Here is a 24,342-nt window from a genome sequence, read left to right on the forward strand (position 1 = left end):
GAGTAACAGCCTTGCTCTTCAGTACTCTAAAGAGGTCTTGGGCAGCAGATGGACCTAATGCAATATATCTTTTGATCTCTTGACTGCTGCTTCTATGAGCATTGTTTATGGAGCCAAGTAGGGAAAAATCCTTGCCAAGTCCAACTTTCCTTCCTTTATCATGCTGTTACCTACTGGTCACATGGTGAGGATGCTGATCTTCTTTACATTCAGTTGCAATCCACACTGAAGGCTACAATCCTCGATCTTCATCAGCAAGGGCTTCAAGTCCTCCTCACTTTGAGCAAGCAAGGTCGTGTCACTTGCATAGAGCAGGTTTTTAATCAGCCTTCCTTCAATCCTGATGCCACATTCTTCTTTATACAGTCCAGCTTCTCTGGCGATTTGTTCCGCATATGAATTGAATACATATGGTGAGAGGCTACAACCCTGTCACTCACTTTCCTGATTTTAAACCGTGCAGTGTGCCCGTGTTCCATTTGCACCCTCCTCCTCCTCCTCCTCCTTCTTTTGCATTAAAAACTTTAATTTTAATGTACTATACGTATTTATGTAAATTGCAGGTAGATCACTTTCCTCTGTAGGCTTGGTCTGATCTCCAGTTACCAATTTCGGAGATCTTTCCAAGCACTGGTCCCAGATTGTAAAGTGTGCGCTTCAGTGAGTAGGTAAAGAGAGAGACCCTGGGACCTTCGTACAAGACCTGACTGTGTGGCTTGAAGATTGCGAGGTGCTGACACTTCATACCGGAAACAGATACTTGTTCTTAGAATAAGAGGGCCCTCGCTCACATCAATGAACTCACCAAATCTGTGTAACTTGACTATTCTCTCGGGGTTCTGAGATGCTTTCTCTTCTATGAAACCTATTTTGTACTTGTTGTGCCGAAATATTTCTAATGCTACTTTTGCATCAGCTTCCAATGTTTCAAGGGGAAGATCGTTGTTGGCATCCATTCATGGAGTTTCTGGTCCAAAACTACATCCTAGCAGAAGGCTCCCGGATTACAGGCACGTCTGGAGCTCTGACCAGACTGACCACAAACTCCTCTAAATGTCTGCTCCATTACACAGCTCATTGGCATGGCACAAGAGCGCCAATAAGCCTTATTCGCTTCTGTTGGATCCCCATCTTGGAAAGTTAGAATTTTAATTTCATAGGATTTGGTCAAAGGCTTATATGGGTCCAAGGCTGTCCGTCCACAGAGCCAACATGGACTTTTTGCAGTGCCACGCACTCAAGTGCAGAGCACAGCCATAAAGGGTGGACAGGTCCCTATTTGTCACGAAGACAGTGCCAGGGTCCATTCCCCACTTGCTTAACTTCAACCTTCTCGATTCGCGGAGTTACTGATAACTGTCTGCTTTTCTCTTTGCTGAACAGTGAATTTCACATTTCTGTCAAATCGCTTGGTGACAGCTGAGAAGCTGGTGATGTTGCTATAAATCTCCATCCGGCTTCACTGCGATGGGCGGCCGCCAAAGTTGCAGACCTTGCCCGGACGCCCCCGCACAACTGCTTCTTGATCCGTGTACAAGTTCTGCATGAGCACAATGAGGTGTTCTGGAATCTCCATTCTTTTCAAGGTGATCCACAGTTTGTTATGGTCCATAATGTTTAAGGTGGTTAACTTATTGTGCCAACCTGGCTGATAAACACATGTGGGGTTAATTGACAGGCGGAGGGATAAATGGCTCAGTGAGCCTCGCCTATCGAGTTCTCCCTTCACTTGCTTTCTGATGGTGGGACCAGGGTGCAGCTGCCTTAGCCAGTTCCCTGCTTTAGCTTGAAAGGCTCACTTCCTGCAAGACATCCCTGAGAAGCCACATGAACCTACCCCGATGCAGCCCTGGGTGCTGGAGCACCTGTGTGGAGACCCCTGCCAGCGCTGAGATGCTTACACATTCACTGACTCGGCTTTCCTCCTGCAGTCAGCATCATTGCATCTGTTTTGAGAGATGGAGGAAGACTTTGTGGATTAATATTGGGCATAAGGAGTAATGTTGGACTTGTGGGCTTGGGCAGCATTGGGTTGGGATGCTTTCTTAATGCGCACATAACATTTATATAAAACTCTGTCTTATACGTGAGTTTCTGTGGATTTGTTTCTCTAAAATCCCCAGACTAGCAGTGTCGAATGCCTTTGCAGAGTCAATGAAACACTAATAAACATTTTTCTGGTATTCTTTGCTTTAAGCCAAGATCCATCTGACATCAGTAGTGATATCTCTTGTTCCATGTCCTCTTCTGAATCCAGATCCTAGAGCAGCGGTTCTCAACCTGTGGGTCTCGACCCCTTTGAGGGTCAAATGACCCTTTCACAGGGCTCGCCCGATTCATAACAGTAGTAAAATTACAGTTATGAAGTATCAATGAAAATAATATTATGGTTAGGTCACCACCACATGAGCAACTGTATGAAAGGGCATTAGGAAGATTGAGAACCACTGTCCTATAGGATTCCTATGATCCTATAGGACAAAATAGAACCATCCCTTTGGGATTCTGAGGCTGTAAAACTTTAAAGGAGCAGACAGCCTCGTCTTTCTCCTGAAGATTTGGCTGGTGGGCTCGAACTACTCTCTGTGGGGTAAGTAGCCCAACACATAACCCACTACACCACCAAGGCTCCTTAGGATGTACAAGGGGGCTTCCAAAAGTTGATGGAAAACATTCCGTTACCTTTCTATTCCTTTCTTCCACTTTTGAAAGTCCCCTCATATTAGATGTACAGTATATATTATGTGCATTAATATGTAAAATGGGAGGGACAATATGCATATGCATTTGCTTAATTTAACACAGCTCTGGGGGACATGCTCGCATGATAAAACTGGTTGCTGCTGGGGGTGATCACCAGATGGTTGGAGGTGAAAGGCAGGAAAGAAGCTCTTTTTTTTTTCTTATCATTTTATTGGGACTCATACAACTCTTATCGCAATCCATACATACATCAATTGTGTAAAGCACATCTGTACATTCTTTGCCCTCATCACTTAAGCCCTTTGCATCAGGTCCTCTTTTTTTCCCCCTCCTTCCCTGATCTCTCCTTCATTTTTGAATCCTTTTTACCACTGGAATTTTGAACCCTGTGAGTGCATTCTTACTAAGAGTTTAGATTAAGCCAATATGGTGGTGGTTCGATTAGTAAGCATGGTGGTGGTTGTTTGGTGCTGCTGAGTTTGCTCTGACTCCCATGCACTACACAGGTCCTTGACATCCCCCGGGCATGGCCTTGTCTTTCCATGTGAACTTGAAAAGATGCACACTATGCGCTGTTGAATAAAAGAACTCGTGTCCAAATCAAGAAAAATCTGGACCAGGCACACATATATTTCTTTAGACATTTAACCAAAAAATATTGTCCATACACATGACCACACACAACTTTTGAAATACAGAAATGGTGTTTTAAAGCATAAGTTACCATGGCTTTTTGGTTGTTTGTTTTAGCGGCAATGCTCAATTCACGGGGGCATGTCATGAGCATTAAAAGAGGTCTCTGCAGGAACTCTCATCCACTGCTGGTGGGCCTGTAAGTATGTACAGCCACTATGGAAATCAATCTGGTGATACCTAAAACAGATGGAAATCGAGTTACCATATGACCCAGCAATCCCCCTACTGGGCATAGACCCAGAAGAGGCAAGAAACAAACCAAGGCCAGACATCTGTGCTCCAATGTTCATTGCGGCACAGTTCACAACTGCAAGGAGCTGGAAGCAACCCAAATTTCCATCAACTGACGATTGGATTAAAAAACTGTGGTATATACATGCAATGGAGTACTACGCATCACTAAAAAGCAGTGATGAACGTATGAGGCACATAGCGGCATGGGAAGAACTGGAGGAAATCATGCTAAGCGAAGTAAGTCAGGCACAAAAGGACAAGTACAACATGAGCCCGCAGAGGTAAGTATTAAAAAAAAATGCGAAAGGGGCATAGGGGAAAAGCTACTGTATACAAACAATTTGGGGGTGAAGACTGTGTAGTATGGCAGAGACCAGATCAAAACCAGGGATGCACATGGTAGACAATGGTGGAGGAGGTGGGGAAAGGAAAACAAAAGGATGAATATAAGGAAGAAAAGGGGAGCAGGGGCATGGGGCATTAATCCACCCAAGGGGAGGGTATTGTTTATATCTCCACAGGGAAAGTGGGACCAGACTTTAACCCAGTGCCGCAAGGTGTGAATGCAATATCCCGGTGTGGAGTAGGGAATCAGTGGAGAGGTCTGGGAGGCTGGCCCCAGCACCAAAAATTAAGTGGATTCCTGCCCCCCCCCCCCATAAGAATTTGTTTCAAAGGACGACATTGATTCTGCAGCTCCGGGAGACATTGATTCTGGAACTCCGGGACATATCTGATCAGAGCACACGGGAGCAGATGAAGGGGGAGGAGGAGAGAATGGATCACAGCCTGGCCCACCAGGCCGTGAGGATGATGTTCCTGATTAGAGCAGCCAGTCCACAGAGAGAACAACATGGCTGGCCCCACTATGAGACATGATGCCTTTCAGTGACCAAGGGCGATACAGGGGACAGCACCGGAAACACAGTGTGTGAATTGCACCTGACTGATCCCACCACACCGAGGCAAGCACTGGGGGAGTGCAGCGGAACAGCAAGGGAATGGAGTGGCAAGGTCCCCAGGGAATGCTGAAAGTGGACTTTGGGGCCAGGGCGTGGTGCCCCAACAGACTGGACTGGGGAACACTCCTAAGGGCCAACAAACGATCCTTGAACTAACTGCAAACTTTTGTTTTGTTTTGTTCTTTGTCAGTGGTTTGTTTTTGTTGTTTTGTTGTCTGGTTGTATACTGTTGCTTTGTTTTCCTCTGTCTTATTTTCGTGCATGTTATTGTCTCCACAGGTCTGTCTGAATAGGACAGGCTAGATGAACTATCTGGAGGAAAAACAATGGAACCGACAGTTCTGGGGGGACTTGGGATAGAGGGAGGTGTGGGGGGTGGGCGGTAAGGAAGTGGTGTTAACAAATACAGGGACAAGGGAACAACATGGGACCCAAAATGGTGGTGAGAGGGGAGTGGCAGACCTGGTAGGGAATGGTCAAGGGTAAGGTTACGTAAAGAAGAGGTATAGCTGTAACCCAGGTGGGGACAGAGCATGGCAGTAGGGCAGGAGGAAAGTCAAGGGAGATGGAGGAAAGAGCTAGAAGTCAAAGGGCATTTATAGAGGTCTAGACAAAGACATGTACGTGCAAATATATATTTGAGGATGGGGAAATAGATCTCTGTGTCTATATTTATAGGTTTAGTATTAAGGTGGCGGAAGGACCTTGGGCCTCTACTCAAACACTCCCTCAATGCTTTCTTTTTTTTAATTGGCACTCTACGATGCTCACCCTCCCGACACAACTGCTGAAGCCAAAGTGGGTGAACAGTAAATGTGGTGAAGAAAGCTGATGGTGCCCGGCTATCAAAAGAGATAGTGTCTGGAGTCTTAAAGGCTTGAAGATAAACAAGCGGCCATCTAGCTCAGAAGCAACAAAGCCCACATGGAAGAACATACCAGCCTGTGTGATCGAGTGGTCCTGAAGGGATCAGTTATCAGGCATCAAAGAACAAAAAATCATATCATTGGCTACACACCTCCATGATATGATCACCGAAGACAAACAGGTGCATAGGCAAATGTGGCGAAGAAAGCTGATGGTGCCCAGCTATTGAAAGAGATAGTGTCTGGGGTCTTAAAGGCTTGAAGGTGAACAAGCGGCCATCTAGCTCAGAAGTAACAAAGCCCACATGGAAGAAGCACACCAGCCTGTGCAATCACGAGGTGCCAAAGGGACCAGGTATAAGGCATCATGCAAAAAAAATGTATATAAGTGTATGTGTGTGTGTGTGTGTGTGTGTGTGTGTGTGTGTGTGTGTGTATACACCATAGTGAATGAAGAGGGAAGTGCAGAGTGGAGACCCAAAGCCCATTTGTCAGCCACTGGAGATCCCCTCATAGACGGGTTTAGGAGAGGAGATGGGTCAGTCAGGGTGCGATGTAGTACCGATGAAGAACACAGCTTTCCCCCAGATCCTGGATGCTTCCTCCTCCCAACTACCATGATCCTAATTCTACCTTGCAGGGCTGGATAGGGCAGAGGTTGTACACTGGTACATATGAGGGCTGGAGGCACAGGGAATCCAGGGTGGATGATACCTTCAGGACCAGGGGTGTGAGGGGCGATGCTGGGAGAGTGGAGGGTGAGTGGGTTGGAAAGGGGGAACCGATTGCAGGGATCCACGTGTGACCTCCTCCCTGGGAGATGGATGGCAGAGAAGGGGGGGAAGGGAGACTCCGGATAGGGCAAGATATGACAAAATAACAATCTGTAAATTATCAAGGGCTCATGAGGGAAGGGGGAGCAGGGAGGGAGGGGAAAAAAAGAGGACCTGATGCAAAGGACTTAAGTGGAGAGCATAATGCTTTGAAAATAATTAGGGCAAAGAATGTATGGATGTGCTTTATACAATTGATGTATGTATATGTATGGATTGTGATAAGAGTTGTATGAGTCCCTAATAAAATGTTTTTTTTTAAAAAGAGGTCTCTGAGCCTCTGCGGTTCAATGGAAGATAGTGACGACTAACAGAATGCTAGGACTCTGGTCTGGAAGATTTCCATGAAAACACTTGGTGTCTTGGCTCTGGTGGGAAGAGATGTCCTGATTCTTGGAAACTTTAGGCGTTGAATTTTCAAATCCAAAAGAGTTGAGTGTGATCAAGTTTCTGTCCTGTGAAGATGTGGTAAGAGGAAATGGTCCTACTGGTGAGCCCGCCACAGTGATGGGTGTGATACCTAAGCCACTGTCCTGTGGAAGGTGGCACCATGGGGTTACAGTGACACTGAGGACCCTATGTTTTTACAGCAATTACTGGGTCTGACTGGAGTGTGACCTCGGCGATGAGGAATGTGTGGGTGTGTACAGTGAAGGTGTCTAGAGGTGCCTCTTCAAAGGACAACACACCTGGTGCTCCAGGCAGACACACCGCAGTCTGTCTGCCATTTTGAAGTCCCCAAGTGGAAGGAGGGGACTGTTTTAGAAAAGGCTCCGAGGCTCAATTATAAAAATAACCCTCCAAGTCCCTTGTGGGATAAAAGTAGCCTCCCTCTCCTGGTCCTCACACCTCAAGTGAGATTAGACAAGCACAATCATTAATTATTTCAGAAATAACCAAGGCGATACTTACCACCCCAACTGCTGAGGCTGCAAATGCCCAGTTGGCTTTAATTATTTTTCAGGGAAATCATTGTATTCATCAATCACAGACCCATCTGTTGAGTGGGAATGGTACCCAGTTCTGGCCCTGGAGGGCGTGTCTCTGAGTGATGGAAATGGGGGAGGAGAAGGTTGTGTGTGAAGTGTCTGATTTAGGGAAACCATATGAGCACACTGGTCCTTCCTTTGAGTCACTGACGAGATGCGGGGTCTATGACGGGTGGGTAAGGAGTCTGGGTTTGCCTTGAGGCTTCTCACTTATTACCCACGTACCCTTGGGCAAGGCCCTACGCTCGTGTCTGATCCCTCGTCCTTGGCTGTTGCTGACTCACAGAAGCCCTGTGTACAGTAGCGCAGGTGCTAATCTGCCAGGGGGCTGTGCTGCGGTGGCTCGTGCTTTCCTGTGGTGCTGGAAGCTGTGCCATCGGTAGTTCAGACGCCACCAGATTCCACGGGAGCTTCCAGACTACGACAAACTAGGACAGCACCCCTGAAATAGCAGCAACAGAAGGAGGCTCAGGAATCTAAGAAGGAACTGGACTGCAGGTCTAGCTGCTTCCATAAACCAATACTTCCTTAGCCATTGACTAGAAGTAGAGTGTGCCTGGCTACCATGACTAAATATTTCCATCAGGAAATCCATAGATGTGTCACAATCAAAAGAGAATGGAGCCCTGGCGGTGCAGTGGTTACACAATAGGCTGAAATCTGAAAGGTCAGAAGTTCAAAGCCACCAGCCGTTCCATGGGAGAAAGACCATGGGCTTTCTACTCCCAGAAACAGATACAGTCCCAGAAACCCACAGGGGGGTTGCTATGAGTCATTATCAACTCAATGGCAGTGAGAGGTGAGTGAGATCAAAAGAGGTAGAATGTGAAACAGAATTTCAAATTCTTCCAGAATCCAGACTTACTGCATCAATGAGACTGGAGTAAGCCCGGAATCTACTGCACTGACAAAATCTTCAAACCACAAGCAAAAATTACTCCCTGAAGACATCTTTAACTAAAGAAATGTCTGAATAAATTAGTAAAAAAAATTTTGTCCTGAGCATTGTGCTCGTTTAAAAATTATCTAAATGAGATCAAATTGTGTATGTTGTTAGGTTCAATCGAGTCCATTCTGACTCACAGCGACCCTGTTATGCATGACAGAAGGAAATGCTGCCTGGTCCCCCACCATCCTCACAATTGTTCTTATGTTTTGTTTTTAATCGTTTTATTAGGGGCTCATACAACTCTTATCACAATCCATACATACATCAATTGTGTAAAGCACATTTGTACATTCATTGCCCTCATCATTTTCAAAACATTTGCTCTTCACTTAAGCCCCTGGCATCAGCTCCTCATTTTCCCCCTCCCTCCCCGTTCCCCCCTCTCTCATGAACCCTAGATATCTTATAAATTATTATTATTCTGTCATATCTTACACTTTCTGACATCTCCCTTCACCCATTTTTCTGTTGTCCATCCCCCAGGGAGGAGGTTATATGTAGATCCTTGTAATCAGTTCCCCCTTTCCAATCCACCCTCTCTCCACCCTCCCAGTATCGCCACTCTCACCACTAGTCCTGAAGGGATCATCTGCCCTGCATTTCCTGTGTTTCCAGTTCCTATCTGTACCAGTGTAGATCCTCTGGTCTAGCCAGATTTGGAAGATAGAATTGGGATCATGATAGTGGCGCGGGGAGGAAGCATTTAGGAACTAGAAGAAAGATTATGTTTCATCATTGCTATACTGCACTCTGACTGGCTCTTCTCCTCCCTGCAACCCTTCCGTAAGGGGATGTCCAATTGCCTACAGATGGGCTTTGAATCTCCACTCCAAACTCCCCCTCATTCACAGTGATATGATGTTTTGTTCTGATGATGCTTGATACCTGATCCTTTCAGCACCTCGTGGTCACGCAGGCTGGTGTGCTTCTTCCATGTGGCTTTATTGTTTCTGAGCTAGATGGCCGCTTGTTTACCTTCAAACTGTTAAGACCCCAGATGCTATAACTTTTGATAGTCAGGCACCATCAGCTTTCTTCACCACATTTGCTTATGCACCCGCTTTGTTTTCAGCAATTTTGTCAGGAAGGTGAGCATCATAGAATGCCAGTTTAATAGAACAAAGTGTTCTTGCATTGAGGGGGTACTTTAGTGGAGGCCCAATATCCATCTGCTACCTTAATACTTGCGATAGTTTATTGTGCCAGTCTGGCCGATAAACATAAGTGGGATTAATTGAAGGGCGGAGAGATAAATGGCTCGGTGAGCCTCGCTTTTCTTGTCTCTCGCTCTTTAATTATCAGACCAGCGTGCAGCTGCCTTGCTTGTTCTGTGCCTCAATTTAAAGGGCACACTACCTGTGGGACGCCTAGCCTGTGGACTGTGTCGCTGTAAGTTGAGGTCCCTTTAAACCCATGATTAGAATCTACATCTCTGGAGCTGAGGACCGACAGTTGGTGACCTGCCTTCCTGTTTGCTGCCTGAGTCTATATAGCCTAGCTCTCTCTACAGAGGAGGAACTGGCGGCCCTCAAGACTTAAAGGACTGCTAGTGTATCACAACTCTCTCAGGGGAGTGAGTTGCACTGAGCCATTTGTATTGCTTTATAATTTAACTGTTCATTTCTTGTATTATATATCTACCTTTATAAATATATATAGAAAATTACTAGCAATCTGGTTTTGTCTCTCTAGAGAACCCTCTCTAACACAATACTAAACATATAAATATATGCACATAGATCTATTTCCACATCCTCATAAAAAAATATATTTCCATATGTACATGCCTTTATTTAGACCTCTATAAATGCCCTCTTTCCTCTATTTCTTTTCTTTTCTTTTTTTTAAATTTTTTTATTTTAACAATTTATTGGGGCTGATACAATTCTTTTCACAGTTCATACATATACATACATCAATTGTATAAAGCACATCTCTACAGTCTTTGCCCTAATCATTTTTTTCTCTTTTCTTCTTTTACATTTTATTAGGGACTCAAACAACTCTTACCACAATCCATACATATACATACATCAATTGTATAAAGCACATCCATACATTCCCTGCCCCAATCATTCTCAAGGCATTTGCTCTCCACTTAAGCCCCTTGCATCAGGTCCTCTTTTTTTTCCCCCCCTCCTTCCCCATTCCCCCCTCCCTCATATGCCCTTGGTAATTTATACCTCGTTATTTGGTCATATCTTGCCCTATCCGGAGTCTCCCTTCCCCCCTTCTCTGCTGTCCCTCTCCCAGGGAAGAGGTCACATGTGGATCCTTGTAATCAGTTCCCCCTTTCCAACCCACTCACCCTCCACTCTCCCAGCATCGTCCCTCACACCCTTGGTCCTGAAGGTATCATCCACCCTGGATTCCCTGTACCTCCAGCCCTCATATGTACCAGTGTACAGCCTCTGTCCTATCCAGGCCTGCAAGGTAGACTTTGGATCATGGTAGTTGGGGGGAGGAAGCATCCAGGATCTGGGGGAAAGCTGTGTTCTTCATCGGTACTACCTCGCACCCTAATTAACCCATCTCCTCTCCTAAACCCCTCTATGAGGGGATCTCCATTGGCTGACACTTGGGCCTTGGGTCTCCACTCTGCACTTCCCCCTTTATTTAATATGATATATATACATATATACACATACATATATACATATACACATATATACACATACATACACACACTTATATCTTTTTTTTTGCATGATGCCTTATATCTGGTCCCTTGGGCACCTCGTGATCGCACTGGCCGGTGTGCTTCTTCCATGTGGGCTTATTTGCTTCTGAGCTAGATGGCCGCTTGTTCACCTTCAAGCCTTTAAGACCCCAGACACTATCTCTTTTGATATCCGGGCACCATCAGCTTTCTTCACCACATTTGCTTATGCACCCATTTGTCTTCAGCGATCCTATCATGGAGGTGTGCAGTCAATGATATGATTTTTTGTTCTTTGATGCCTGGTAACTGATCCCTTTGGGACCACTCGATCACGCAGGCTGGTGTGTTCTTCCATGTGGACTTTGTTGCTTCTGAGCTAGATGGCCGCTTGTTTATCTTCAAGCCTTTAAGACCCCAGTCACTATCTCTTTTGATAGCCGGGCACCATCAGCTCTCTTCACCACATTTACTTGTTCAATCTTTTTTTTTTAATTTTAACAATTTATTAGGGGCTCATACAATTCTTGTCACAGTTCATACATATACATACATCAATTGTATAAAGCACATCTGTACAGTTTCTTTGCCCTAATCATTTTTTTCTCCTCTTTTCTTCTTTTACATTTTATTAGGGACTCAAACAACTCTTACCACAATCCATACATATACATACATCAATTGTATAAAGCACATCCATACATTCCCTGCCCCAATCATTCTCAAGGCATTTACTCTCCACTTAAGCCCCTTGCATCAGGTCCTCTTTTTTTTTCCCCCTCCCTCCCCTTTTCCCCCTCCCTCATGTGCCCTTGGTAATTTATACCTCGTTATTTTGTCATATCTTGCCCTATCCGGAGACTCTCTTCCCCCCTTCTCTGCTGTCCCTCTCCCAGGGAAGAGGTCACATGTGGATCCTTGTAATCAGTTCCCCCTTTCCAACCCACTTACCCTCCACTCTCCCAGCATCGTCCCTCACACCCTTGGTCCTGAAGGTATCATCCACCCTGGATTCCCTGTACCTCCAGCCCTCATATGTACCAGTGTACAGCCTCTGTCCTATCCAGGCCTGCAAGGTAGAATTTGGATCATGGTAGTTGGGGGGAGGAAGCATCCAGGATCTGGGGGAAAGCTGTGTTCTTCATCGGTACTACCTCGCACCCTAATTAACCCATCTCCTCTCCTAAATGCCTCTATGAGGGGATCTCCATTGGCCGACACTTGGGCCTTGGGTCTCCACTCTGCACTTCCCCCTTCATTTAATATGGTATATATATACATATACACATATATACACATACATACACACACTTATATCTTTTTTTTGCATGATGCCTTATACCTGGTCCCTTTGGCACCTCGTGATTGCACAGGCTGGTGTGCTTCTTCCATGTGGGCTTTGTTACTTCTGAGCTAGATGGCCGCTTGTTCACCTTCAAGCCTTTAAGACCCCAGACACTATCTCTTTTGATAGCCGGGCACCATCAGCTTTCTTCACCACATTTGCTTAAGCACCCATTTGTCTTTAGCGATCCTATCATGGAGGTGTGCAGTCAATGATATGATTTTTTGTTCTTTGATGCCTGGTAACTGATCCCTTTGGGACCACTCGATCACACAGGCTGGTGTGTTCTTCCATGTGGACTTTGTTGCTTCTGAGCTAGATGGCCGCTTGTTTATCTTCAAGCCTTTAAGACCCCAGTCACTATCTGTTTTGATAGCCGGGCACCATCAGCTTTCTTCACCACATTTGCTTATGCACCCATTTGTCTTCAGCGATCCTATCATGGAGGTGTGCAGTCAATGATATGATTTTTTGTTCTTTGATGCCTGGTAACTGATCCCTTTGGGACCACTCGATCACGCAGGCTGGTGTGTTCTTCCATGTGGACTTTGTTGCTTCTGAGCTAGATGGCCGCTTGTTTATCTTCAAGCCTTTAAGACCCCAGTCACTATCTCTTTTGATAGCCGGGCACCATCAGCTCTCTTCACCACATTTACTTGTTCAATCTTTTTTTTTTAATTTTAACAATTTATTAGGGGCTCATACAATTCTTGTCACAGTTCATACATATACATACATCAATTGTATAAAGCACATCTGTACAGTTTCTTTGCCCTAATCATTTTTTTCTCCTCTTTTCTTCTTTTACATTTTATTAGGGACTCAAACAACTCTTACCACAATCCATACATATACATACATCAATTGTATAAAGCACATCCATACATTCCCTGCCCCAATCATTCTCAAGGCATTTACTCTCCACTTAAGCCCCTTGCATCAGGTCCTCTTTTTTTTTCCCCCTCCCTCCCCTTTCCCCCCTCCCTCATGTGCCCTTGGTAATTTATACCTCGTTATTTTGTTATATCTTGCCCTATCCGGAGTCTCTCTTCCCCCCTTCTCTGCTGTCCCTCTCCCAGGGAAGAGGTCACATGTGGATCCTTGTAATCAGTTCCCCCTTTCCAACCCACTTACCCTCCACTCTCCCAGCATCGTCCCTCACACCCTTGGTCCTGAAGGTATCATCCACCCTGGATTCCCTGTACCTCCAGCCCTCATATGTACCAGTGTACAGCCTCTGTCCTATCCAGGCCTGCAAGGTAGAATTTGGATCATGGTAGTTGGGGGGAGGAAGCATCCAGGATCTGGGGGAAAGCTGTGCTCTTCATCGGTACTACCTCGCACCCTAATTAACCCATCTCCTCTCCTAAATGCCTCTATGAGGGGATCTCCATTGGCCGACACTTGGGCCTTGGGTCTCCACTCTGCACTTCCCCCTTCATTTAATATGGTATATATATACATATACACATATATACACATACATACACACACTTATATCTTTTTTTTGCATGATGCCTTATACCTGGTCCCTTTGGCACCTCGTGATTGCACAGGCTGGTGTGCTTCTTCCATGTGGGCTTTGTTACTTCTGGGCTAGATGGCCGCTTGTTCACCTTCAAGCCTTTAAGACCCCAGACACTATCTCTTTTGATAGCCGGGCACCATCAGCTTTCTTCACCACATTTGCTTAAGCACCCATTTGTCTTTAGCGATCCTATCATGGAGGTGTGCAGTCAATGATATGATTTTTTGTTCTTTGATGCCTGGTAACTGATCCCTTTGGGACCACTCGATCACACAGGCTGGTGTGTTCTTCCATGTGGACTTTGTTGCTTCTGAGCTAGATGGCCGCTTGTTTATCTTCAAGCCTTTAAGACCCCAGTCACTATCTGTTTTGATAGCCGGGCACCATCAGCTTTCTTCACCACATTTACTTGTTCACCCCCTTTGGCTCCAGCCGTTGTGTCGGGAGAGTGAGCATCATAGAGTTCCAATTTAGTAAAAGAAAGTATTCTTGCATTGAGGGAGTGTTTGAGTAGAGGCCCAAGGTCCTTCCGCCACTTTAATACTTGACCTATAAATATAGACACATAGATCTATTTCCCCATCTTCCTATATATATTTGCATGTACATGTCTTTGTCTAGACCTCCATGAATGCCCTTTGACTCCTAGCTCTTTCCTCCATCTCCCTTGACTTTCCTCCTGCCCTACTACCATGCTTCATCGCCACCTGGGCTAGAGTATACCTCTTCTCTAAGCAACCTTACCCTTGATCATTTCCCACCATGCCTGCCACTCCCCCTTCTCTACCATTTGGGGTCCCATGTTTTTCCCTTGTGCCTGTGTTTGTTAACACCACTTCCTTACCCCCCCCCTACCCCCCACCCCAAGTCCCCCCGGAACTGTCGGTCCCGTTGTTTTTCCTCCAGATAGTTCATCCAGCCTGTCCTATTCAGACAGACCTGTGGAGTCACTAACATGCACGAAAACAAGACAGCGGAAAACAAAGCAACAGTATACAACCAGACAACAAAACAACAACAACAAACCACTGACAAAGAACAGAACAAAACAGTTCACAAGAGAAAAGCTTGTAGTTAGTTCAGGGATCGTTTGCTGGCCCTTAGGAGCGTTTTCCAGTCCAGTCTGTTGGGGCACCACGCCCTGGCCCCAAAGTCCACTTTCAGCATTCCCTGGGGACCTTGCCACTCCATTCCCTTGCTGTTCCGCTGCACTCCCCCAGTGATTTGCCTCGGTGTGGTGGGATCAGGTCAGGTGCAATTCCCACACTGTGTCTCCGGTGCTGTCCCCTGTATCGCCCTTAGTCACTGAGGGGCCTCTATTTCTTTTGACAGTCCTCTTGTCTCACTATCATGCTCAGTCTTCATTAGGGTTTCAGTTATTCCTCTCGGTAATATTACCCTTGATCACGCCCTATGAGGCCACCTACACCTTCCTCACCACTGATTTGGATCACTTGTTGTTCTCTTGCCCCTGGGTTTGTTAACACCACTACCTTTTCCCCTACCTCCCCCTCTCCCATATCCCCCAGGAACTGTCAGTCCTGTTGATTTCTCCTCCAGATTATTCATCTAGCCTATTTTATTTAGACAAACATGCGGAGATAATAACATGCACAAAAACAAGACAAAGCAAAACCAAGCAACAAAAGAAAACAAAACAACAACAATAAGCCAATGACAAAACAAAACAACAAGAAAGAAAAGCTTGTAGTTAGTTCAAGGACTGTTTGTTGGCCTCTAGGAGTGTTTTCCAGTCGAGTCTGTTGGGGAACCAAGTCCTGGCCCCAAAGTCTATTTTTGGTTTTCCCTGGGGACTTCGTTGCTCTGCTCCCCTTGATGTTCTGTTCCACATCCTTAGTGTTTTGCCTCAGTGTGATTGGATCCGATCAGGCGGAATTCCCACACTGTGTCTCCAGTGTTGTCCCTTGTAGGGCTATGGGTCATTGATGGATGTCATGTGTCATAGTGGAGCCGGCCATGTGGTCTTCTCTGTGGACTGGCTGCTCTGAGTGGGAATATCATCCTCACAACCTGGTGGGCCAGGATTTGCTCCACTCTCTCTTCCTTCCCCTTCATCTGCTCCCATGTGTTCTGACCAGACATGTCCTCTCCCGGAGCTGCAGATTCAGTGCTGTCCTCTGAAATAAATTCTTCTGGGAGGAAATTGTTCTTATGTTTGATCCCATTGTTGCAATCACTATGTCAGTCTGTCTCATTGGGGGTCTTCCTTTTTTTATTTTTCCATTGCCCCCCTACTTTACAAAGAACGCTGTCTTTTTCCTGGAACCAGTCCCTTCTCCTAACATGTCCAAAATACGTGAGACCAAGTCCATAGTAACCCTAAAGCCTAGATGAGAAGTTTAGGGTTCGTGAATCTAAGTCAATGATGAAACAATGTGGATGTAGATAGTGAGAGTGATAACACGACATGAATAATGTCATCAATGTTATTGTAGTAGATATGCAGAACTGGTGAATGGGTGTATGTGCTGTATGTAAATTTTTACCAATTTTTTCAAAAACAACCAAACCATAGGAACCCACAGTTCTACACATGGGGTCGCTGTGGATTAGAATTGACTTAACAGCACCTTTGTTGTTGTTTTTAAATAACAAAACTACCATAGGTTATTTACAAATCTCTCTGTTTTTCATATAATTTTTGTAGATGGCAGGAATTATGTTTCTTATGCCTTGCACATAATAAATTTTAAAGTTTTAAAATAAGATAATTTAATTAAAGTTGACTTGAATTCAAAAGGATGTGAATAGTATTCCACTTCTTGATTCATACTTCGGGCCTCTGGTACTCATGTTCTGAATGAGTGACCGAATGATCGTTCATTTTAGGATCAAGCTTCTCATGCCGAACTGCACATCACTGGACTTTTACTCTTTAGCACGTGGAGTTTGTCCCTTTCTGATGACTTATTTCACTCAGCCAGAATGCTCCTTCATGCCCGGGAATGGGAGGCTTCATCTCCAGTACTTTATACACACGATCGGGAGACATCATGTGTGGTAAAGTAGAAGGACAGAGGAAAGAGGAAGGCCGTCAGCATGATGGAGTGACCCAGTGACTGCACAAGGGAAGATGGTGCAGAAGTGGGCAGTGTTTCCTTCATCTCATGGAGGGTCACTTTGGGGCAGAGCCCTCTTGATGGTACTTGGGAATGAGGCAAGGATGACTCAACACTGAAAAGGGCATCCATGTAATCCAGCACATCAACAAAACAGAGGGAAAAACCACGTTGTCGTATAAATTAATTGGAGAAAATGAATTTGACAAAATTCAATATTCTTTCATGATAAAAGAAGCACACAACAGAAGAGGAATAGACAGGAAGTTTCTCGATACAATAAGGGGCATATATCTCAAACTGACAGCTGACATCACTCTCGTTGGAGAGAAGGTGAAAGCGTTCCCCTCGCAAAGGGACAGCAGACAAGCATGTCCTTTATCACCTTCCTATTTAATATTGTGCTGGAAGTCTTAACCAGAGCTACAAGGCAAGAAAGGGAAATCGAAGGCCTCCAAAATGACATAGAAGAAGAAAAACTTTCTGCATTGGCACACTTAAATTATTTTATACATAGAAACTCTCAAAAATTCAGCAAGAAAATTGTTGGAACTTATTGAAAGACTCAGTCAAGTGGAAAGGTTTAATAAGATCAGCACACAACTATCGCATTCCTTTATGCTAGCTAACACAGAGAGCTCTGAAAAGGAGATCCAGAAAATTATACCTTTACAGCGTTGTTGTGTTAGGTGCCTATCCTAGTTACATAATCTGGTGTCAATTTGAGATGATTATGAGTCAAGGGGTGGAGTCTGGTCTGTCAATCAAGATATAACCAATGAGATCTCTTGGGTGAGCATGGCCTTCTCCTAAGAATTCTGGGAACTCCCAGATTTCCTTCTTGGAGGCGGGAGACACTATGTCTCTCTGGGCTAACTCCCTGGGAGACTTGGCAGCTGAGAAGACACACGAACCTATGCTAGTGTCCTGAGCTGGAGAAGCCACATGGACCTACCCTGATGCAGCCAGAGCCCCGGACCTGGAGAACCACACACAGACCCCTGCCAGTGTTGAGATGCTTACAACACCACTGGATCCAAAGACTTTCTACCCACTGACCTGTGATCGCCCTGCACTCGGCGTCATTGCATGTGTTTCGTGAGTCTGAAGAGGACTGTATAGATTAGTATCGGACATATGGACCAATATCGGGTTTAAGGGCTTGATCTGGACTGGGCTGGGATGTTTTCTCAATATTAAATTGCTCTTGTATATAAACCTCTTTCTTATATACATATGCATGTTTATGAATTTGTTTCTCTGGTTGACCTAGACTAACACAGTGCCACCATGGAGTCTACTCTGACGCACAGCGACTGCACAAGAAGGAGACACTGCGAGCCCTGCGCCTTCCCCACCATTGTTCTTATGCTTGAGCCACTGTTGCAGCACTGAGTCCATCTGTCTCATGGAAGGTCTTCCTCTGTCCCCTCCACTTACCAAGCGTGCTGTCCTTCTGCAGGGACTGTTGTCTCCTGACAACACATCAAAAATGTGTAAGATGAAGTCTTGCCCTCCTTGTGTCCAAGGAGAACTCTGGCCATACTTCTTTCAAGACAGACTTGTTTGGCCTTTTAGCAGCACGTGGTATGTTCAATAGTCTTCTCCAGCACCACAATTCAAACGCATTGATTCTTCTGTGGACTTCCTTACTCAATGTCCAACCTCACATGCATAGGAGGCAACTGAAAGTATTATGACTCGGGTCAGGCACACCTTAGCGCTTAAAATAGCATCCTTGTGCAAATTTTCCTAGTGCAACCGTCTTTTGATCTCTTTTTCCCCCTAGTTTTATATGATTTGTTAATTTTTTACATATGTATTCAATTCTGATTCATTCACAATAGCAAATAAATGGAAACAACTGAGGCATCCACAACAATATATATAAGGACAAGTCATAAAGTATTGTTATCAAATCATAAAAACCTGTATTTTAAAAATCAGAATATGAAGCTGGTCTTTGTCAATATACCTTCCATCTAAACCTGCCTACTTCTTTTTAAATCATTTTATTTTAAAATGCTCGCACAGCTCTTATCACAACCCACACATCCATCCATCCACTGTGTCGAGCACACTTGTACCTTTGTTGCCATCATTATTCTCAAAACATTTGCTTTCTACTCGAGCCCTTGGTCTAGGCTCCTCATTTCCCCCCTCCCTTTCCCACCCTCCCTCTCTCATGAACCCTTGATAATTTATAAATTATTATTTTTCATGTCTTACACTGACCCGATTTCTCCCTTCACCCACTTTTCTGTTCTCCATCCCCCCAGGGAGGGGGTTATATGTAGATCATTGTGATTGGGTCTCCATTTCTCCTCCCACCTTCCCTTTCCCCTCCTGGTATCGCAAATAGCAATTGGTCCTGAGGGGTTTATCTGTCCTGGATTCCCTGTGTTTCCAGCTCTTATCTGTGCCAGTGTACATGCTCTGGTCTACCCAGATTTGTAATGTAAAATTGAGATCATGATAGTGGGGAGGAGGAAGCATTAAAGAACTAGAGGAAAATTATATGTTTCATCGGTGCTACACTGCACCCTGACTGGCTCGTCTCTTCCTTGTGACCTTCTGAAAGGGGATGTCCAGTTGTCTACAGATGGGCTTTGGGTCTCCACTCCTCCCTCCACCTCATTCACATCGATATGATGTTCTGGGTCTTTGATGCCTGATACTGATCCCACTGACACCTCATGATTACACAGGTTGGTGTGTTTCTTCCATGTGCACATGACCACTAGTTTATCTTCAAGCCTTAAAGACCCCAGATGCTATATCTTTTGATAGCCAGGCACCATCAACTTTCTTCACCACATTTGTTTATGCACCCACTTTGTCTTCAGCAATTGTGTCAGGGAAGCCGAGCATCACAGAATGCCAGGTTACTAGAACAAAGTGTTCTTGCATTGAAGGAGTACTTGAGTAGATGCCCAATGTCTGTCTGCTACCTTGATACTTAACATATAAATATAAGTACATAGATTTATTTCCCTGTTGTTATATATAAATATATTTACATGTACATGCCTGTATTTAGACCTCTATAAAATGCCCATTTTCCCTCTAGTTCTTTCCTCTATTTCCTTTTACTTTCCTCTTGTTCCACTATCATGTTCGGCCTTCATTCAGGTTTCAGTAATTCCTCCCAATTACATTGCCCTTGATCAAGCCCTACCACCCTCCTCCTCATCGATTTTAGATCACTTGTTATTTCCTTGTCCCTGGGTTTGTTAACACTCACTTCCTCCCCACCCCCCCGCCCCCCGCCCACCTCCTCCTCTTCCTGGTCCTCCCAGAACCATGAGTCCAGCTGTTTTCTCCTCTGGATTGTTTATCCTGCCTATCTTATCTAGATAGACATGCAGAGACAGTAATAAGCACAAAAACAAGACAGAACAAACCAAACAAAAAGATAAAACAAGCAAAACAAAACAACAACAACCAAAAAAACCCAACGACAAAAAAAAAGAGAGAAAGAAATGAAAAGCCTATAAATAGTTCCAGGTCTGTTTGTTGACCTTTAGGAGTGTTTTCCAGTCGAATCTGATGGGGTGCCACGCCCTGGCCCCAAAGTCTATTTTCGGTATTCCCCAGGGACTTCATTGCTTTGCTCCCCTTGCTGCTCTGTTGCACACTCTTAGCATTTTGCCCTGGTTGTCTTTTGCTCTCTTGCCTGCTGCTTCCATGAGCATTGACTGTGGATACAAGTGAGACAAAATCCTTGACAACTTCAACTTTTCTTCATTTATTATGATGTCACCTATTGGTCCAGTTGTGAGGGTTTTGGTCTTCTTTACATTCAGTTGTAATCCAGACTGAAGGCTACAATCCTTGATCTTCATCGGCAAGTGCTTCAAGTCCTCCTCACTCTCAGCAAGCAAGGTTGTGTAATCTGCATGTTGCAGGTTGCTAACAAGTCTTCCTCTAATCCTGATGTCACGTTCTTCTTCATATAAACCAGTTTCTCTGATTACTAGATCAGCATACAGATTGAATAAGTATGGTGAAAGGATACAACCCTGACACATACCATCCTGATTTTAAACCATGCAATATGCCTTGGTTCTGTTAGCACAGCTGCCTCTTATTAATCGTTTTGAAATCATTTACAATAGCCAACCCAAAGAAAATACTTAAGAGTAAATCTATCCAGAGAAACTAAAGTCATGTATAAAGAAAACTACAAAACATCACTACAAGAAAGCTAAAGAGACCTACGTAAATGGAAGAATATACAATGTTCATGGTTAGGAAGACTTAACATTGTGAAAATGTCAATACTACCGCAAAGTGATCTACAGATGTAATGTAATTCCAAACCAGATCCCAGAATCATTACCATACTTAAAGAGACGTAAAAATCCACCAACAACTTTATATTGAGAGAAAGGAGACCCTGAAGAAGAAAAGCATTCCTAGAGAAGGTCAACATAGAGCCCCCTCACTTCCAGCTCTCAAAACTTGCTACACATCCACAGGAGTCAAAACATCCTGTACTCTTACAATGATAAATACACAAACCAATGGAACAGAATTGTGAACCCAAAAGGAAATTCATTCATCTATGAAAAGCTATCCAATAAACAAATAAATAAATAAATAAAATTTGAAAAAAAAGAAAAGAAAAGCTATCTTTGACAAGGGCTGAAACACATGAAATTTGGAAGAAAAAGTCTCTTTCACAAATGATACTGGATACCAATTTGCCTAAGAATTAAACAGGATTCATATCTCACACCATGTATAAAAATGAACTCAATAGGGATTAAGGCTAAACGTAAAATCTAGAACTATTAAGATCATCAATGAAAAAAATAGGGTCTATCAAGAAACTGGAAGCAGCCCAAATGCCCAACAGTGGAAAGGATAAAGAAACAATGATATATATAAACAATTAGATACTATGCATCCCTATAAAACAGTGATAAAAGCATGAACTACCACATGACATGGAAAGACCTGGAAAACATTATGCTGAGTAATGTTAATCAAGCACAAAAGGACAAATATTGTATGAGTCCACCACTATAGGGAGAAATACCAACTAAACAATTCATAGAGACTAATTCCCAAACAAAAGGGTAGAAAGTTTGCCACCAGTCATGAACCACACATCCTCCTCCTTATGTGCACTGTAGAAGAATTACCTCAAAAGAGGAGACCTCACATTAGCTGGGATCCCTCCTTCAAGAAGAAGTAAAAGGGAGAAGACCATCCACTTGATGCTGTGCAACATTGAGACGAGGCTGCGACAAGTCAACAGGCCCTCCCTCCACAGGAACAAGAGGAGAAGCTTACTGGAAAATCATGTGAAGACCAGGGCAGGGAGCGTCTATATTTCAGAGAAGGCTCTGATATTTCTGTTGGTGAATATGGTGGGTAAATGGAGAGGAGCAACCTCACATCAGGAAGGGATGCTAAACAATAATTTCAGGGAACTTAAGGGGACCCCCCCCATTTTATGTTCATGGTAGACACTATGAATATGTTTCTACCCAGCCCTTGGTGAACCATGTCATAAACTAAGTATGCACTATGATGACCTTAGATGCTGGCCTTACAGGTAACATAATATCCCCAAGGGCCACACCAGAAGGACTCAACATAAAAGCCCAACTGAAGGAACTGAGCCCTGTCTCAAAACGACCTGTACCCTTGGACTTAAGACTTCAATACTCTGAGAGGAGAGGAAGCCAAGGGTGGCCACCCCAAGACTGTGGTAATGGCAGTCATTGGACCTGGTTTGGGACTCCTGGCTTAGTGGATGCCCAATGAAAAGGGACCCAGAACCACCGTATATTTAATACCTCAATGTTCCCCTTGCATTCATATGACAGGCTTTAATCTGTTAGGCAAGGATCTGCACTTGTAAGAATTGATACAGGAAATTCCCCAATCCCTATGCTTAGTGCAAACAGAGCTCCCTCATTAAGAAACCAATCTGTGGAAAGCGGCAACTTGGGGACAGCAGCTCACGATTGGACTGTACTCACATCCACCCCTCCTACCAAACGTATCTTCAATTCTGTGGCATCGGTAACACCAATACTTTTTCAATGACACTAATGTTTTTTTGGTTTTCTGCCTTTTATTTGTTTTTGTTGTTATTCTTGGTAGTTTTTGTCTTTGTCATAATATGACCGCCAAAGTAAACCAGAGTCGTTCATAACCTGGGGACCAGCAAATGAATCCTGGGCTCCCACTGAACTCTAGCCGCAATCCAAGAACAGGTAATTCGTATAACGTGGTTCTGCTCCATACGCGCATTCAGGAAACGATCACTGAAGACAGGGTGTTACAGCAAAGTGTAGCGAAGAAAGCAGATGGTGCCTGGTTATCGACTGGAATAGGGTCCGGGGCCTTAAAGGCTTGTATTCAAACAAGCAGCCATGTAAGGGAGGTGTCAAACAAGCAGCCATGTAAGGGAGGTGTCAAACAAGCAGCCATGTAAGGGAGGTGTCAAACAAACAAGCAGCCATATAAGGGAGGTGTCAAACAAGCAGCCATGTAAGGGAGGTGTCAAACAAATAAGCAGCCATGTAAGGGAGGTGTCAAACAAGCGCCATGTAAGGGAGGTGTCAACTAAATCCATATGGAAGAAGCACAAAAGCCGGTGTGATCCAAAGATGACAAGAACACAATCCAAATCCGATGAAGGGACAAGTATCAGAGTTTAAAAGGTGAACACCCCATGTGTGGAAGGCTGTGGAGGACAGTAGGACCCCCAAATCCACCTGCAGACTCTCTAGTCAGAGCAAGCCTCTGGCAGATCCCTCTAGCCACAAGCAGGGGACTCACGCAGACAGAGTATTGTAAACTTGATTATAGTGGACCAAACCGTGGTATAATATGATTCTTGGTGAATTGACTTCTCTCTGGAGCCAACTTGAATTTGCTCTAGGTTCAAGTATTTCTTGCTTTTCCCTCCAACAGAAATTTCTTCTCTGGCTTTTAAAATATTGATGGTAGTGTTTTCTTTCTTACTCTTTATTTTCATTTTTTTTATATCACTATTAATTTCTCCATGCCTTTTGTTTGGTTGGTTGTTTCTGCTGGGTTTCCCAGTTTGTGAAGCACATACAGAGTAGATGCATAGAGACAATATCTGATGCAACAGTTTATCAGGGATGTGGAGGGAATGGAGGAAAGGGGGGGGGATAGGGGGAGATTAGAGGAGCAAACAATGAATGCAGGAGGAGTGAGGGAGCACTAGAACTTGATTGTGATGGTGTATCTGCAAGTCACTTTAAAAGCAATGTAACCTTGGTGTGATAAGTGAATACTATATTAAGAAAATTACTTAAAAATAAAGAAATCAAACTTGACCAGTGGTTGCCATGGGTGAAGGAGAAAGAGTTGTTGCTTAGGGGCACTGAGTTTCTGTTAATGGTGGAGGAAGAATTTGGAAAAGCCTATCAATAATGGTTGCACAACACAAAGGGTATAATCAATGGCGCTGAATTATACACGTAGAAGTTGCGTGTACTAGTTCAGG

The 24,342-nt window shown here is 44.4% G+C and overlaps 1 pseudogene; it reads right to left on the reverse strand.

Moving 5' to 3' along the window:
• Positions 1 to 450: 450 nt before the first annotated feature.
• Positions 451 to 24,342, reverse strand: part of LOC142461546 (large ribosomal subunit protein mL39 pseudogene) — a 50,301-nt pseudogene continuing 26,409 nt past the window's right edge.

The sequence above is a fragment of the Tenrec ecaudatus genome, chromosome 1 (genome assembly GCF_050624435.1).
Source record: "Tenrec ecaudatus isolate mTenEca1 chromosome 1, mTenEca1.hap1, whole genome shotgun sequence".
Taxonomy (NCBI): domain Eukaryota; kingdom Metazoa; phylum Chordata; class Mammalia; order Afrosoricida; family Tenrecidae; genus Tenrec; species Tenrec ecaudatus.